The sequence below is a fragment of the Ovis canadensis genome, chromosome 18 (assembly GCF_042477335.2).
Source record: "Ovis canadensis isolate MfBH-ARS-UI-01 breed Bighorn chromosome 18, ARS-UI_OviCan_v2, whole genome shotgun sequence".
Taxonomy (NCBI): Eukaryota; Metazoa; Chordata; class Mammalia; order Artiodactyla; family Bovidae; genus Ovis; species Ovis canadensis.
Genome location: NC_091262.1, coordinates 64,267,559 through 64,285,183, shown reverse-complemented (window position 1 = coordinate 64,285,183; position 17,625 = coordinate 64,267,559). Strand labels below are relative to the sequence as shown.

Genomic DNA, 17,625 nt, shown 5'->3' with positions numbered 1-17,625 from the left:
TGGCTACATTTTCTAGATAAATGGAAACAATAAAGTATACTTCACAAAGCTATGGAAGGGCTAAATGAGATACTTTGGAAATTATAATCAGGTTGAGCACATATCATAGATTTGCAAAAAAAAAATTCTATTTTTTCACAATAGTATATCAATTAGTATATCAATAGTATATGATATAGTTAGTATATCAAGGATTGAGCCTTCTTGAAATGAATTTTATTTTAACTTGCAGGATGTTTTATAGATAATGAAGTAATTTAAATGGAGAAATATTTTATGTTGCTTATTTAACAAATATTTACTGAATGTCTACCACATGCTAGGCAGTATTCTAGGCACTTGGGATACATAAGTGAATAAAAGAGATAAGGTCCTTTTTCCCCTGCGGAGATATAAACAATAATGGCAGCAATGAAAACTACTGAGCCAAATTAAATGTAGGACAGGGTAAGTGGGATACATGAGGCTGTGATTTACTGGAACTGTGTAATTAAAATAGATGTGTTGCTTTTCCCATTTCTCTACCATTTTTCTAGATTCAATCCCTACTTTACTCTGTATCCTGGAAGGTTTATTTCTATGAAGTGGCATCACTTTCTTTCTAATTATTTTATGAGCCAGTTAAACCAGTGGGAGTTAGTGACAGAAATCAGAAAAGAAGAAACAAGGGTGATTCTTCACACATCAGCACTTTTGGTCTAAAAATCATTTCCTCCTTCTACTACCATGCATACCAATGGACTTAGATATTACCTCCTGCTAGAATCCATTTCCGACCAATATTCAATACAGTAATCAACTTCTTGATACTATCTCTAATTCTTGTACAGATAACCATTACTATTTAATATATGGTAAACCCTGGCAGAATGATCACTGACTCGATGGACGCAAGTCTGAGCGAACTCCGGGAGTTGGTGATGGGAGGCCTCCGGGAGGCCTGGCGTGCTGCGATTCATGGGGTCGCAAAGAGTCGGACATGACTGAGCAACTGAACTGAACTGAACTGAACTGTGTGTAAATACTTGCAATAAACTATAAATAAATATAGATTTGATATAGATTTCTAGTCTTTTCATCACAAATCTGATCATTATGAACCAAGGAAAGATTAACCACAACATTCCTGAAGCAGCTACAACTTTAAGGAACTCAGAAAACAGTCTCCTCACAGATTCCTTTTACCTTCTTGAGTCTAAGATCCTAGCCATTATCTCTGCCATGTTTGTCATATTGAAAATATGAACTTGAGCCTGAAATAAAAGCAAGTACATCTATCATACTGTGGTTTTGATGTGCATTTCTCTGATTAGAGATACTGAACACATTTTCAGTAACCTGTTGGCTGTTTATATATCTTCTTTAGCAAAATATGTATTCAAGTCTTTTGCCTATTTTTTAAGCAGGTTCCTTTTTTTTTCCCCCCCCTTTGCCACTGAGTTGTAGTTCCTACCTTCAGTTCACTTCAGTCGCTCAGTCGTGTCCGACTCTTTGCAACTCCATAAATCGCAGCACGCCAGGCCTCCCTGTCCATCATCGTCTCCTGGAGTTCACTCAGACTCACTTCCAACTAGTTGGTGATGCCATCCAGCCATCTCATCCTCTGTCGTCCCATTCTCTTCCTGCCCCAAATCCCTCCCAGCATCAGAGTCTTCCAATGAGTCAACTCTTCGCATGAGGTGGCCAAAGTACTGGAGTTTCAGCTTTAGCATCATTCCCTCCAAAGAAATCCCAGGGCTGATCTTCAGAATGGACTGGTTGGATCTCCTTGCAGTCCAAGGGACTCTCAAGAGTCTTCTCCAACACCACAGTTCAAAAGCATCAATTCTTCAGCGCTCAGCCTTCTTCACAGTCCAACTCTCACATCCATACATGACTACTGGAAGAAACCATAGCCTTGACTAGACGGACCTTAGTTGGCAAAGTAATGTCTCTGCTTTTGAAAATGCTATCTAGGTTGGTCATAACTTTTCTTCCAAGGAGTAAGCATCTTTTAATTTCCTGGCTGCAATCACCATCTGCAGTGATTTTGGAGCCCCCCAAAATAAAGTCTGTTTCCATTGTTTCCCCATCTATTTCCCATGAAGTGATACAATATGGTACTGTGCACTTAAAAACTTATGGGCTTAGCTCTCATACTGAATGTTCTTACCTGCCCCCCAACCCCCCCACCCCCACACAACACACACACACACATAGAATAAAAAAAAAAAGGAGAAAAGATAGAAGAGCGAAGGACTCTTTTGGAGGTGATGGATATGTCTTTTACCTTTTCTTCTTGTTATGGTATCATGGGTATATACATATGTACAAACTCATACAAATGCATACATTAAATATACGCAACTTTTTGTACAGTAAGTGTATCTTAGTAAAGTTGGGTCATTCTTCCTTGACCCAAAGCTATGAAGCATGAAATTCAGCAGATATAAAATTTCCATACCTATCTCAGCTCTATGTTTGGTTTCTTTTTACATTTCAATGGACTATACTCCAACCAAAAGGAAAAAAATATATAATATCTTATTTACAAGGTCTTTATAATAACATATCATGATGGGAAGGATAAGTCTACCCTTCATAGTCTTCTTTTCTGAATATAGGATATGAGCTTCTCTCAGCTTTTTAATCTTCCATGTAAATTTAAAAATCAACCTAACAATTTTCATGTAAAAATTTGTTGGAATTTTTATTGGAACTGAATCTACACTGAATCTATAGAAGAGTTAGTGGTGAATTCATATCCTAGAGAAATGACTACATAACATCATTTTTATGGTACTATGGTAACTGATATTTACATATTTTCTAATTCAGGTATTCTTCAATAAAACCACTTTGTCATGCTATAGTACATCATTCAGTAAATGCTACATTTGATCTGACAATATTTGCCTTAAAATGTTCACATCTGGATTTTTGAGAAAAATGTACTTCTAGCTGCCTTCTTTATCATGGATATCATGTATTTTGACTTTCTTAATACCAATTACTTTCCTTTTTTGGTAGCTGGAATCATAAAAACAAGTTAGAAATATTTGATTCTTTTGTTCTCTAGAAGAGTTTGAAAAATACTTCAAAAGTGTATTATTTGAAAGTCATTTTTAACTTATTTCATAGAATAAAAGAAAAATCAAACCTTAGACTTCTTGTTCAGAACTTCCACTTCCCACTTAAAAAAAAAATCAATGCTGTGTAAACCCTTTGAATCTTAATTCAAAGTATGTATTTGCATGTCAAATAATTTTGCTCTCTAGTGTAACAAGAGATTAAATCCTCTATTTGAGCTCTATCAAATCTATCAAAATAAATTAAGCTTGAATATTTATTCATTATCACAAATTGCTTTTGAGATTATTTTATTTAGAAGGCTATTCTAGAGGACACTAAGTCTGGTTTGAAATTATAAATATGTATAGATAAATCATTGCGACTTGATAATTGGAACTTCCTTTGAGTAATAACTTGCAACTGTAATTCCACACAGTACATTTTTTATCATCTTTAAGTAGTACTCTTTTATCTAATCTAACAAAATGCAAAATTGTTCTTCAGTTTGCTTAGATTAACTCATTTATAGGATAGGGGCTGGGCTTCTTTTGTGACTCAGCTGGTAAAGAATCCACTTGAAATGTGGGAGACCTGGTTTGATTCCGGTTGGGAAGATCCCCTTGAGAAGGAAATGGCAACCCACTCCAGTATTGTTGCCTGGAGAATTCTATGGACAGAGGAGCCTGACAGGCTACAGTCCATGGGGTAGCAAAGAGTTGGACAGACTGAGTGACTAACACTTTCAATTTCACCTTTCAACTAAAATACAACAAAAATATGTTTCATTTCTTACTACAGTTAGATTGGACTGTAATCAGTAACCCATATTTGTTACAGAATAGTCAGAGAGGTTGTTATTTTGTCAACTGACTTCTAGGTTTTAAGAATGTATTTTAAATGAAAATTATATTTACATAAAGTGGAGACAGCACAGCAACAAAGTCATTGAAATATGTTGTGATCACAAACTATAATTAATATATATTATTTTTATTTTAGCACCTAAGAAAACTCGTAGTTTAAGAGCTTTTCTTTGGATACTTTCTAAATAGAGAATAGGGAGGAAAAATATATCTGAATTAATTTACAGAAAAGCTGATGGTGTAGAATAGTCATTTCTCTCAGCACTTCTCTCAAACTGAGCTGTCATACTTAGAGACAGCCTTATAAAATTGTTTAACACCCAAAGGAAGAATTGAGGGATAAGAACTCTTGCCTGGAAAATCCCATGGATGGAGGAGCCTCGTAGGCTGCAGTCCATGGGGTCGCACAGAGTCGGACACGACTGAAGCGACTTAGCAGCAGCAGCAGCAATATCTATTAATAGATATTAGCAGACAAGTTTATATAATTACTATCATTCTTTTAATATTTTATCAAACTGTTATAGAAAAACTAATAGCTCACTTTTTCTCAGAAGTACACTATTATATAACCACCAACATTATTCTACTTCTAGCTTACCTTTTGTTGTCTTGGTTGATTATATTGTTGGTTAATATACAATCATCTTAATGAGTTTATTAAATAGGGAGAAAAATGGAATCGTTTCTAACATCTTCTCAAGACCAAAGCAAAAATTACTTCAAAGCTGTTAACTCCTCAACTAGGATAAGTGTTAAAGATAAGTAAAAAAACAAATCCTCACCATATCAGATATACTGATATACCAAAATGAGACAAACTCTAACAAATATTCTGAGATTGAGCAAAAATATCTAAGAACATTTATTAATTCAATTATTTATCCATTAATATACCCACAAATTAAAACATGTATATATAAACTGTCTGACATTTAGTAAAAACCACAGTGATAGTGACTATATATAGTTCATGGACTCTGTCCTCAACCACTAATTGTGACAAAAGATACATGCATGCTAAGTCCCTTCGGCTATGTCCAACTCTATGCAACCCAAAGGACTGTAGTCTTCCAGGTTCCTTTGTCCACAGGATTCTTCAGGCAAGAAAGCTGGAGTGGGTTGCCAGGCCCTCCTCCACAGTATCTTCCCAACCCAGGGATGGAAGGAATCCGTACCTCTTACATCTCTTGCACTTGGAGGTTGGTTCTTTAACAATAGTACCATCTGGGAAGGCCAAAGGATGCATGTGAAAGTGAGTGAAAGTTGCTCAGTTATGTCTGACTCTTTGCAACCCCATGGACTGTATAGTCCAAGGAATTCTCTAGGCCAGAATACTGGAGTGTATAGCCTTTCCCTTCTCCAGGGGATCTTCCCAACCCAGGGATCGAACCCAGATCTCCTGCATTGCAGGTGGATTATTTACCAGCTGAGTCACAAGAGAAGCCCAAAAGATGCATAAGGATAAGTAAATTGTTAGGAACATAGGTTGGGCCTTCAGCTTTTCTGCATTTCATGTTGCTGCTTATTTTTATCTACCTAAAATACAAGTTGCATCAATCTAAATCTCAATATATTTGTTCATAGGATCAGGCTGATGATAGTAACTGTCACCTGGAGACTTTTAAAGTAAATGAATAAAAATATAAACTTCTGTTTTAATTACTATGACTATGAATAGAATTCACAAGTCTGTTGTCTTAGCATGTACACAATTGTTTGAAGGGCTCCTATGCTCCATCTGTCTTATTTTGAAACATTTGAAAACGTTTTTATGTTTGAAAATAAAAACTTGCCACCCAGAGTGAGAAGATGCCTTCAATCCTCAAATAAGTCAGGAAAAAGTCAAAATAAGTTACGTAAATGTTTAGATAAGTTATGAATTATAAAATAAACTCTAAGATCTGTAAAATCATAGGTCTCCATGTTGTCAGGAATATTGAAGGGACTTAGAAACTAATTAATTTTCACTCAATTCTCTTTCTCAGCCTTGTTCTAAATATATTTTTAGCCTTTGTTTTACAGTAGCTTTGAAAATAATCACCCAGATTTTAGTGACATTTTCTCCTGCTCTCCTTTTAAAGACAGAAGTAAGAGGTCACAGTGAAAATCTTACAAAACACAAACTAATTGTGCTGTTGTCTTACAGAGAGAGACTGATTAGCATTAACCACAAAGATTCATCTGCCAGAGGAAGGAAAAATGATAATGTTGTACTTTCCCCAAAGGGACTAGAAAGCATAGTGTTCAGAATGAGAATTCTACAGTCAGAAAGACCTGTCTTAGAATGTGTAACACCACTGGTGAGCTGAACGAGCTTAGAGAACTCAGTTAATTTCTCTGTGCCTTGGTTTCTTCTCCCATGAGACAAACACGTGCACAAATCTGGCATCTCACAGTGCATTTTTCATGATTAAATTAAGGAATGCTAGTAAAGAGTTTAGAACATGTACTAAACTTTTAAGTTAACTTAAGCACTTATAATATGTTAACAATTAATAGATTCAGTTAACCACTTTGCCTTTTTTCCAGCTGAAATTAAGGGTACAGATTGTGTTTAGATTTCTTAAACTCAATTTTAACTATCAGGAAGCTGAGTTCTTCAGACATTTGCAGGACATTCAGTTGGCCCAGAAAGCAAGTAAAGGAAAAAAAAAAATCACTGTACTTTCCATAAATCAAAAGCTTCCTTGTTTTTCAAATTAAGCAGTTTTCAAAGGTGTCACTGAGGAAGGTGACACCTGTATTGTGAACATGCAGAGGGAGGTGGGATCAGGGACATGCTGTCAATTCTCATGACACTGGAAGGAAAGCTGACAAGGACAAAGGGCCTGGACGACTTGTACCTGACACAACTCCACTCACAGAGCAAAGGAGACAAGATCAAGCTGAGACTGCCAGCGACAAGGGGATGAATACATTAAAGAAATCTGTAAATAGAAAAAGATATCAAACATGAAGGTAAGATACACAAAATTTAAGTACAGAATCTTTCCTTCACTAACAGGCATATGCTATCTAATAGTAAAAGTGGAACAAAAAGATTTTTCTACTTTTTCATTAATCTCTTTATGTCTTTCCTTAAAAGAAGAAATATGAATGACAGAAGAGGAACAGGTCATTAATTACCTCAATATAAAGTGACTGTCAAGGGAAGACAAATGAAGATAATATGTTTCAATGTAGTAAGCAATGTATATGATGTACATTAAATATATCAGGCATTTGATAAAGGGTAATAGCTATTAATAGCATCATAAAAATCTATACATAATCCCCAAATCTCAGATTTAAATTGAAGAAAGTGGGGAAAACCACTAGATCATTCAGGTATGACCTAAATCAAATTCCTCAGTGGAAGTGAGAAATAGATTTAAGGGACTAGATCTGATAGACAGTGCCTGATGAACTGTGGATGGAGGTTCATGACACTGTACAGGAGACAGGGATTAAGACCAACCCCAAGAAAAAGAAATGCAAAAAAGCAAAATGGGTATCTGAGGAGACCTTACAAATAGCTGTGAAAAGAAGAGAAGTGAAAAGCAAAGGAGAAAAGGAAAGATACACCCAAGCAAGGAATGATAAGAAAGCCTTCCTCAGATATCAATGCAAAGAAATAGAGAAAAACAACAGAATGGGAAAGACTAGAGAGCTCTTCAAGAAAATTAGAGATACCAAGGGAACATTTCATGCAAAGATGAGCTCAATAAAGGACAGAAATGGTATGGACCTAACAGAAGTAGAGGTGGCAAGAATACACAGAACTATACAAAAAAGATCTTCACAACCCAGATAATCACAATGATGTGATCACTCACACTCATCTAGAGCCAGACATCCTGGAATGTGAAGTCAAGTGGGCCTTAGGAAGCATCACTATGAACAAAGCTAGTGGAGGTGATGGAATTCCAGTGGAGCTATTTCAAATCCTGAAAGATGATGCTGTGAAAGTGCTGCACTCAATATGCCAGCAAATTTGGAAAACTCAGCAGTGGCCACAGGACTGGATAAGTTTTCATTCCAATACCAAAGAAAGGCAATGCCAAAGAATGCTCAAACTACCACACAATTGCACTCATCTCACATGCTAGTAAAGTAATGCTCAAAATTCTCCATGCCAGTCTTTAGCAATACGTGAACCGTGAACTGGAAATAGTTTATTTTGGGGGGGCTCCAAAATCACTGTAGATGGTGACTGCAGCCATGAAATTAAAAGACGCTTACTCCTTGGAAGAAAAGTTATGACCAAGCTAGACAGCATATTAAAAAGCAGAGGCATTACTTTGCCAACAAAGGTCCATCTAGTCAAGGTTGTGGTTTTTCCAGTGGTCATGTATGGATGTGAGAGTTGGACTATAAAGAAAGCTGAGTACTGAAGAATTGATGCTTTTGAACTGTGGTGTTGGAGATGACTCTTGAGAGTCCCTTGGACTGCAAGGAGATCCAACCTGTCCATCCTAAAGGAGATCAGTCCTGTGTGTTCATTGGAAGGACTGATGTTGAAGGTGAAACTCCAATACTTTGGCCACTGATGTGAAGAGCTGACTCATTTGAAAAGACCCTGATGCTGGGAAAGATTGAAGGCAGGAGGAGAAGTGGATGACAGAGGATGAGGTAGTTGGATGGCATCACGGACTCAATGGGCATGGGTTTGGGTAGATTCTGGCAGTTGGTGATGGACAGTGAGGCCTCGCATGCTGCGGTTCATGCAGTTGCAAAAAGTCGGACATGACAGAGCAACTGAACTAAATCCCCAAGTCATCATATTTTCCACTTTTTTTTTTTTTTTTGCTCCTAACTCACTTCATTTCACTTGTCTTTGAGGAGGAGAAATCATTATCTGTTGAGACTTCTTTACGGTAAGAGCAGCATTACTTTTTGAGAGAAGTATATAGTTAAAGGGAATTAGCTATCACTTTTCAAAAATAATATTTACTCTCTTAAGCCCGCTATATTTCTCTTCATTCATTTGATTATTTTATTTATTTTTATTATTTTAATTTATTTTTTTAATTTAATTTTTTTTTTTTTTACTTTACAATACTGTATTGGTTTTGCCATACATTGACATGAATCCACCACAGGTGTACATGAGTTCCCAACCCTGAACCCCTCTCCCACCACCTTCCCCATATCATCTCTCTGGGTCATCCCAGTGCACCAGCCCCAAGCATCCTGTATCCTGTATTGAACCTAGACTAGCGATTCATTTCTTACATGATAGTATACATGTTACAATGCCATTTTCCCAAATCATCCCATCCTCTCCCTCTCCCACAGAGTTCAAACGTCTGTTCTTTACATCTGTGTCTCTTTTGCTGTCTCGCATATAGGGTTATCATTACCATCTTTCTAAATTCCATATATATGTGTTAGTCTTCAAGCTCTACTACAAAGCCACAGTCATCAAGACAGTACGGCATTGCCACAAAGACAGAAATATAGATCAATGGAACAAAATAGAAAGCCCAGAGATAAATCCACACACATATGGACACCTTATTTTCAACAAAGGATGCAAGAATATACAATGGAGTGAAGACAATCTCTTTAACAAGTGGTGCTGGGAAAACTGGTTAACCACTTGTAAAAGAATGAAACTAGAATACTTTCTAACACCATTCACAAAAATAAACTCAAAATGGATTAAAGATCTAAATGTAAGACCAGAAACTATAAAACTCCTAGAGGAGAACATAGGCAAAACACTCTCCGACATACATCACAGCAGGATCCTGTATGATCCACCTCCCAGATTTCTGGAAATAAAAGCAAAAATAAACAAATGGGATCTAATTAAAATTAAAAACTTCTGCACAACAAAGGAAACTATAAACAAGGTGAAAGACAGCCTTCAGAATGGGAGAAAATAATATCAAATGAAGCAACTGACAAACAACTAATCTCAAAAATATACAAGCAACTCCTGCAGCTCAAGTCCAGAAAAATAAATGACTCAATCAAAACATGGGCCAAAGAACTAAATAGACATTTCTCCAAAGATGACATATGGATGGCTAACATGAAAAGATGCTCAACATCACTCATTATCAGAGAAATGCAAATCAAGACCACAATGAGGTACCATTTCACACCAGTCAGAATGGTTGCGATCCAAAAGTCCACAAGCAATAAATGCTGGAGAGGGTGTGGAGAAAAGGGAACCCTCCTACACTGTTGGTGGGAAAGCAAACTAGTACAGCCACTATGGAGAACAGTGTGGAGATTCCTTAAAAAACTACAAATAGAACTGCCTTATGACCCAGCAATCCCACTGCTGGGCATACACACCGAGGAAACCAGAATTGAATGAGACACGTGTATCCCAATGTTCATTGCAGCACTGTTTATAATAGCCAGGACATGGAAGCAATCTAGATGTCCATCAGCAGACGAATGGATAAGAAAGCTGTGGTACATATACACAATGGAGTATTACTCAGCCATTAAAAAGGATACACTTGAATCAGTTCTAATGAGGTGGATGAAACTGGAGCCGATTATACAGAGTGAAGTAAGCCAGAAGGAAAAACATCACTTGATTATTCATTCCATATCTGTCTCATCTTTGGCAATAGATCTTCATTTCTTTTCTCCCTTTTCCTCCCTCCCTTTCTCCTTTCTTCCTCCACAAGAATCTGGATATTGTTAATATGTCCCATTTTACATTCAAATGAACCTGGAAAATATATATAAGGGTAAACACAATTATTTCATTACATTTCCTTGGCCATAAGTAGAAGATGTAAGTCAAAGGTGATTGTTATTTAAAAAGAACCTCCACAATTTCATTTCAAAATAGCCACTGACATTTTAGTGGATTTACCATCCTTACTTCAGTGGCACAAAGTCCACACATCTGATTTTGGTAGAATCTTTTTATGAAAATTGAGTACAAGTTGTCAAATATCAGGTTATTAATCATTTATACCTATAAACATTATGAAAAGGAAATGATTCACATAACTAGAATCAAACAGAGGAATTCATGAGAATCAAACTACCTAGCTATAACACACTGTTAATATGTCTCCACAGTTACTTTTTGAGAAACTGGTAAATTTATAAATGAAGTTAATGTTATTCCATTTGGATGCAGTTTTTGAACAAATTCACTTGAGAATATGTAATGTTCTTTTGCTAAAAGGGAAAACCTCTTAAACATTAAAAATATCTCACTTTTTGTATAACAAAATATAAAACTAAAACTAAGAAACTTAGTTATTACTCACATATTAAGTTCCCTTTCTACTCTAGCATTTTGTATTTCTAAATACATATGATGGTTTACATGCTCTTAAAAATCACAAATCTAATGATAATATTGTAGCTAATGGAGTTTAACAGGATGTACATTATAAAGTATCACAAAGATGTTCTTTTTGACCAAACTTCAGTCAGTCTCCTCTAAGACATATTCTCAGCTAGGTTTCTAGATTTGAATTTCCATCTCAGTCTTTGTATTCTCGAGTCCTACTCTGTTTAGCCAGAATCCTCATCTTTGAGATCTTGATATCTGACTACTCTCCATTTCTGATCAGATTCCTCACCTTGCCAGTCCCCAGGTGATATCTGAGAACCCTGACTTGCCTTCAGCAAGAAATTCATTGGGTCTGTTTAGCCAGAATCCTCTTTTTCCTCTTTCCCCTTAGTAAGCAACCGTCCGCTGATTCCCATCCTGCTTTTGGCTATACGTCTCCACTTTCTTTTTTTAGTTGGGGTTGTAGTCAGAGTAGAGCCCAATGCTCCTCTACTGCAATGCCTCCTTGGGGTAGTCCTTTCTTGAATAAAGTCTTCCTTACCACCATTAATAAGTATTGGACTCCTAATCAGAATTTATATTCCAGTATCAATCAGATGTTTTAGAAATTTGTTAGTCACTTAAATAATCCAAGCCAGTTTCTTACCACTTATATTTTAATTATCATAGTTATGTTAAGATACAAATTATAAGTTTACATCTTATTAATCATTTAGGTGATTTCCCACCAAGATCAAAGTGACTTTCCATTTCTTAGGGTTTCCAGGATGTCTGGTTTTCTTTCTTTTTAGGTTCTTGAATAAGGAGGATTTAAAAAAGGAAAATGTCAATTTTTAGTTTTTACATCCCTTTGCTAATCTTCTGGTGGATTTTGTTTTTCTTTCTTAAGGTTCATTTCACTTCTTCCCCTCAAAGATTTATCAACAAGCCTATTTGCATATATTCTTACAATTATAGCTTTATATGATCTGCTTTCAGTGAAATATGGTGGTGAAGATGGAAGGAAATCAACACTTTACAACAAACATCTCACGTGGAGAGGAAGTGGGCAGATGGACTAAACTGCTTCAAGGGGCAGAACACCAAAGGCTCTCCTGAGATACAAAAGGGATGATATTTAAATTATCAACATTGAGGTTTCAAACCTACTGAGTAGTACACAGCTATGGGAAATCTATAAAGTAGTTTTGTAACTGGAGTGATTGATTATGAGAGAAAGAAATAATACCTAAACAAATTTTTAAATAAACAAAGGAAAAGACTACTACTGGACTGGGGGCTCAGACAAATCCTCGGTCCTGGCAGAGACCTGGACCCCAGGGAATGGAGGTCAAGGTTGCAGTACAGATACAGAGGTTTATTTAGTAAGACCACACAGAGTTAAAGGAGTGTAGAGTTTGAGACTATGACAACAATGAAGAGCTCTTTGATTTGCCACTTGCTAAGACAAGTACTCACAGTCCTCATGGCCATGATATCATCAATAACATGGGGCTAATACCTCCTAGGGAGAGTTGCAGTGAAGGTTGCAGAAAATCACCTGCTCAATATTTTGTATATTGGCTTATTAATGTGAATAGAAACACAGATTTGTTATTTGGTATAAAATTACCAAGTTAGATTGACATTTTGCTGATACTCTTGGAAGATATGTAAATCACACTATGTTATTGATACGCATGTAGCTACAATATTTTTTGGTACATATATTTAATTCCAGGGTTTCCCTGGTGGCTCAGAGGTTAAAGCGTCTGCCTGCAATGTGGAATACCCGGGTTCTATCCCTGGGTCAGAAAGATCCCCTGGAGAAGGAAATGGAACCCACTCCAGTACTCTTGCCTGGAGAATCCCATGGAGGGAGGAGCCTGGTAGGCTACAGTCCATGGGGTTGCAAAGAGTTGGACACGACTGAGCAACAAACTAAACTATATTTAATTCCAATCATGTTTTTATCAGAATAATTTGTACTTCAAAAAGTAGCTTTATAAAGTATCTCAATTTCAGAGAATGTTGTCATATCAAAGTCAGCAGTGTTAAGTATTTTTCCACTTGTGTGCCAAGAGCATTTATGTTGAACTGTGTGGGTGCTAAGTTGCTTCAGTTGCATCTGATTCTTTGTGACCTCATGGACTGTCATCTGCTAGGTTCCTCTGCCCATGGGGATTCTCCAGGCAAGAGTACTGGAGTGGTTTGCCATGCCCTCCTCCAGGGGATCTTCCTGACCCAGGAATTGAACGTGTGTCTCTTGCATTTCCTGCATTGGCAGGTGGACTCTCACTGGGCCACCTTGGAAACACCCCTATGTTGAAATAGCACTTCCTAAAGTTAAGAATATGCTGTATACTTTTCAGAATTTCTTCAAAACAAAACAAACTACAAAAAAAAAACAGATTATAGAATTGAATTATTTTCAGTTCAGTCACTCAGTAATGTCCGACTCTTTGTGACCCCATGAATCGCACGACGCCAGGCCTCCTTGTCCATCACCAACTCCTGGAGTTTACCCAAACTCATGTCCATCGAGTCGGTGATGCCATCCAGCCATCTCATCCTCTGTCATCCCCTTCTCCTCCTGTCCCCAATCCCTCCCAGCATCAGGGTCTTTTCCAATGAGTCAACTCTCCCCATCAGGTGGCCAAAGTATTGGAGTTTCAGCCTCAGCATCAGTCCTTCCAGTGAACACCCAGGACTGATCTCATTTAGAATGGACTGGTTGGATGTCCTTGCAGTCCAAGGGACTCACAAGAGTCTTCTCCAATACCACAGTTCAAAAGCATCAGTTCTTCAGTGCTCAGCTTTCTTCACAGTCCAACTCTCACATCCATACATGACCACTGGAAAAACCATAGCCTTGACTAGATGGACCTTTGTTGGCAAAGTAATGTCTCTGCTTTTGAATATGCTATCTAGGTTGGTCATAACTTTCCTTCCAAGGAGTAAGTGTCTTTTAATTTCATGGCTGCAATCACCATCTGCAGTGATTCGGGAGCAAAAAATAAAGTCTGACACTCTTTCCACTGTTTCCCCATCTATTTCCCATGAAGTGATGGGACTTATCTTAGGTTTCTACAAATGCAAAACCTGTGCCAAGAATTTAGAGTTGTAGTTTATTTGAAGATGCAGAAGAGGATAAGGGAATTCAGGAGTACACTACAAAAACATGATATTCTGGAGATTCATTCAATGTGTTGCCTGTATCAACTGTTAATTCTTTTTATCCTTGAATATTAATAGTATTCCATGATAGGTATATAGTACAGTTTGTTTAACCATTTACTAATAAGTGATAATTGGGTTGTTTCCTGATTTTGCCCATTACAAATAAAGCTGCTTTGAACAAATATCCATTCCCAGGTTTTAGTGTGAACATAAATTTTCATTTCCTTGGAATAAATGCCCAGGAGTGCAATAGCAGGTTCAGATGGTAATTGCTTGTTTAGGTTTTTAAGAAATTGCCAATCTGTTTTATGGAACAACTGAACCATTTTATATTTCCTCCAGAAACATATGAGCAATCTAGTTTTCCCATGTCCTTGTCAGTCTTCAGTGCTGTCATTATTTTTAATTATAGACATTCTAATAGATATATATTTATAACTATGGTTAAACATACATTTCACTACTAGCTTAAGATAGGGCTTCCCTGGTGGCTCAGTGGTAAATAATCTGTCTGCCAATGCAGGAGATGTGGGTTTGATCCCTGTATTGGAAGATCCTCTAGAGAAGGAAATGGCAAGCTATTCCGGTATCCTTGCCTGGGAAATCCCATGGATAGAGGAGCCTGACAGGCTGAAGCCCATAGGGTTGCAGAGTGGGACATGACAAAGTGACTTAGTACGAATGCACTGAGGCCTGCAAAAAGAGATGAGGCTGTCACAGAACTACATGAGAGTCTCATTAGACTCCAACTAAAAACAGAGAATTATGACTACTATTTCCAGCCAGTTGCCCCATGATCATGGAGAAGGCAATGGCACCACACTCCAGTACTCTTGCCTGGAAAATCCCATGGACAGAAGAGCCTGCTAAGCTGCAGTCCATGGGGTCGCTGAGTTGACACAACTGAGCGACTTCACTTTCACTTTTCACTTTCATGCACTGGAGAAGGAAATGGCAACCCACTCCAGTGTTCTTGCCTAGAGAATCCCAGGGACGGGGGAGCCTGGTAGGCTGCCGTCTATGGGGTCGCACAGAGTTGGACACGACTGAAGCAACTTAGCAGCAGCAGCCCCATGATCATAGTCATGTAACAGACCAAGGTGATGTTGGGTCTTGAGCCAGACTCACAAAGTTCCCTGGCCTTTGCCTTGGTACAGAGTCTCTGCATTTGATCTTTTTGATGTTTTTCAGGATCATGTCATTTAGAGTGACATAGTGATTCCTTAGCTCTGATACAATGAGTTGAAGGCTGTCATATTCTTTCTCATCAATCTCTGTCATGGTTCAGGAGGAAAGTCCTCCATGTGGGGATATTTAGCTATTTTGAAAATTGATTTTGCTCTTGTAACATAATGTCTAGAAATTGATTCAGATGAGATGCAGCTCTCAACATTCTTAGTTCTGTAACTGCCTTCTCCTGAATATATACCCCAAAGTCATCCCCATCATCTATCCTAGGAGTTAGGAGCTATACCCACATTTTGGCCATGTCACATTTCAGGATCAGCAGCCAGATCTCAGGTTTCACTTTCTCAAAAATGTCCACTAATTGCTGGTTGCTTTTTAGCATTCCATGCACCACAAACACCCTGGTTCTGTGGAAGGTTTCTTCACACTCACTCAATCTTCGCTACTTGGAAATTGGATCTTCCAGTCCATTGTGGCTATTGGTGACCAGAACAGGGCCAGGGACCACAGACTCAGGTCTGAGTGGATCTGAGTCAGGTTATGAATGTTTAGGATTGGTTCATTCAAAAAACTGACAGGTCATAACAACATCTTTGAGGAAAATATTCCACCAAATATTCTGCCTCATTGGTAACCCACTGTCTGAAAGATTCAGTTTTTGGTGGTGGAGAGGGTGGGTAGGATCAAAGGGCCTAGAGTTATCTCAACACTGCCCAGAGGCAGCTGCCCTAGCTTGACTCACACACCACATAGCTTGCATATTCCCACCCTCATCGCCTTCTTCCTACAGTTCTCCCAATGCCTGCTCACTCTCTATGTTGCCGTTCAGTTGCTCAGTCGTGTCCTACTCTTTGCAACCCCACGGACTGCAGCACTCCAGGCATCCCTGTCCTTCACTGTCTCCTAGAGTTTGCTCAAACTCACGTCCATCGTGTTGGTGATGCCATCCAACCATTTTTATCCTGTTACCCCCTTCTCCTCCTGCCCTCAATCCTTCCTAGCATTAGGGTTTTTTTCCAATGAGATGGCTCTTCACATCAGGTAGCCAAAGTATAGGAGCTTTAACTTCAGCATCAGTCCTTCCAATGAGTATTCAGGCTTGATTTCCTTTAGGATTGATTGATTTGATCTCCTTGCTGCCCAAGGGACTCTCAAGAGTCTTCTCCAGCACCACAGCTTGAAAGCATATCTTAATCACTCCTTCTACGTGTATGTGTTCCAATTTGTACTTCACTCATCAAATAGAAAACTTGAAAAAAAAATAGAATTTGCCCACATATTAGCTATTTCCATGTTCTTTCTTTCTTCTTAAACTCCCAAGATTCCTTCTTTTATTACGGACATTTTGCTTAAAGAACTTCCTTTAGCCATTCCTTTACAGCAGGTGTGCTGGCAACAAATTGTTTCCCATTATTTGAGAATGTCTTAATGCTCTCCTTGATTTCTAGATTTAAGCTACTGCTTTTTGTCTTCATTTCTGATATTTCAAATTTCTGTTGTCATATCCCCTTTGTATTCGCTTCCTAAGGTTGCCAAGCAAAGTACCATACACTTGGTGGATGGTCTTCAAAAACAGAAACTTATTGTCTCATACGTTCTAGATGCTAGTTGTCCAAGATCAAGTGGTTTGTAGGATTTGTTCTTTCTGGGGTCTGTGAAGGAACATTTTTCCATTCCTCTCTGTGTCTCCATCTTGTCTTCCCTCCTTCCTTGTCTTTGTGTCCAAAATTCTTTGTATAATGACACCAGTCATACTGGATTGGAGACCACCTCAATGATCACTTGATTCCCTCTGTAAGAAATTTGGGGGCTTCAATATACCTTTTTTGGGGAGATGAGGGGGGAGACACATCAACCCTTAACATTCTCTTTTTGAAGAAACCCCTTTAAGTGATTATTTTAGAGCAGTTCTCTTGCAATGACTTTAGTTTTGCTTCATCTGAGAAAGCTCTTATTTTATCTTTATCCTTAAATGATATCTGCCTGAATACTGAAGCTGGGTTTACAGCTTTTTCCTTTCAGGACTTAGCACAGCTTCCTCTATTTTAAGGAGCCCATGGTATCTAGTGAGAAATCTGCAGTCATTAATTTTTTGTTCCCTGC

At 37.9% G+C, this 17,625-nt stretch overlaps 1 pseudogene; it reads right to left on the bottom strand.

Annotated features, from left to right (window-relative positions):
• Positions 1 to 15,417: 15,417 nt before the first annotated feature.
• Positions 15,418 to 16,193, bottom strand: LOC138423412 (proteasome activator complex subunit 3 pseudogene; annotated as a pseudogene).
• Between the last annotated feature and the right edge of the window lie 1,432 nt (positions 16,194 to 17,625).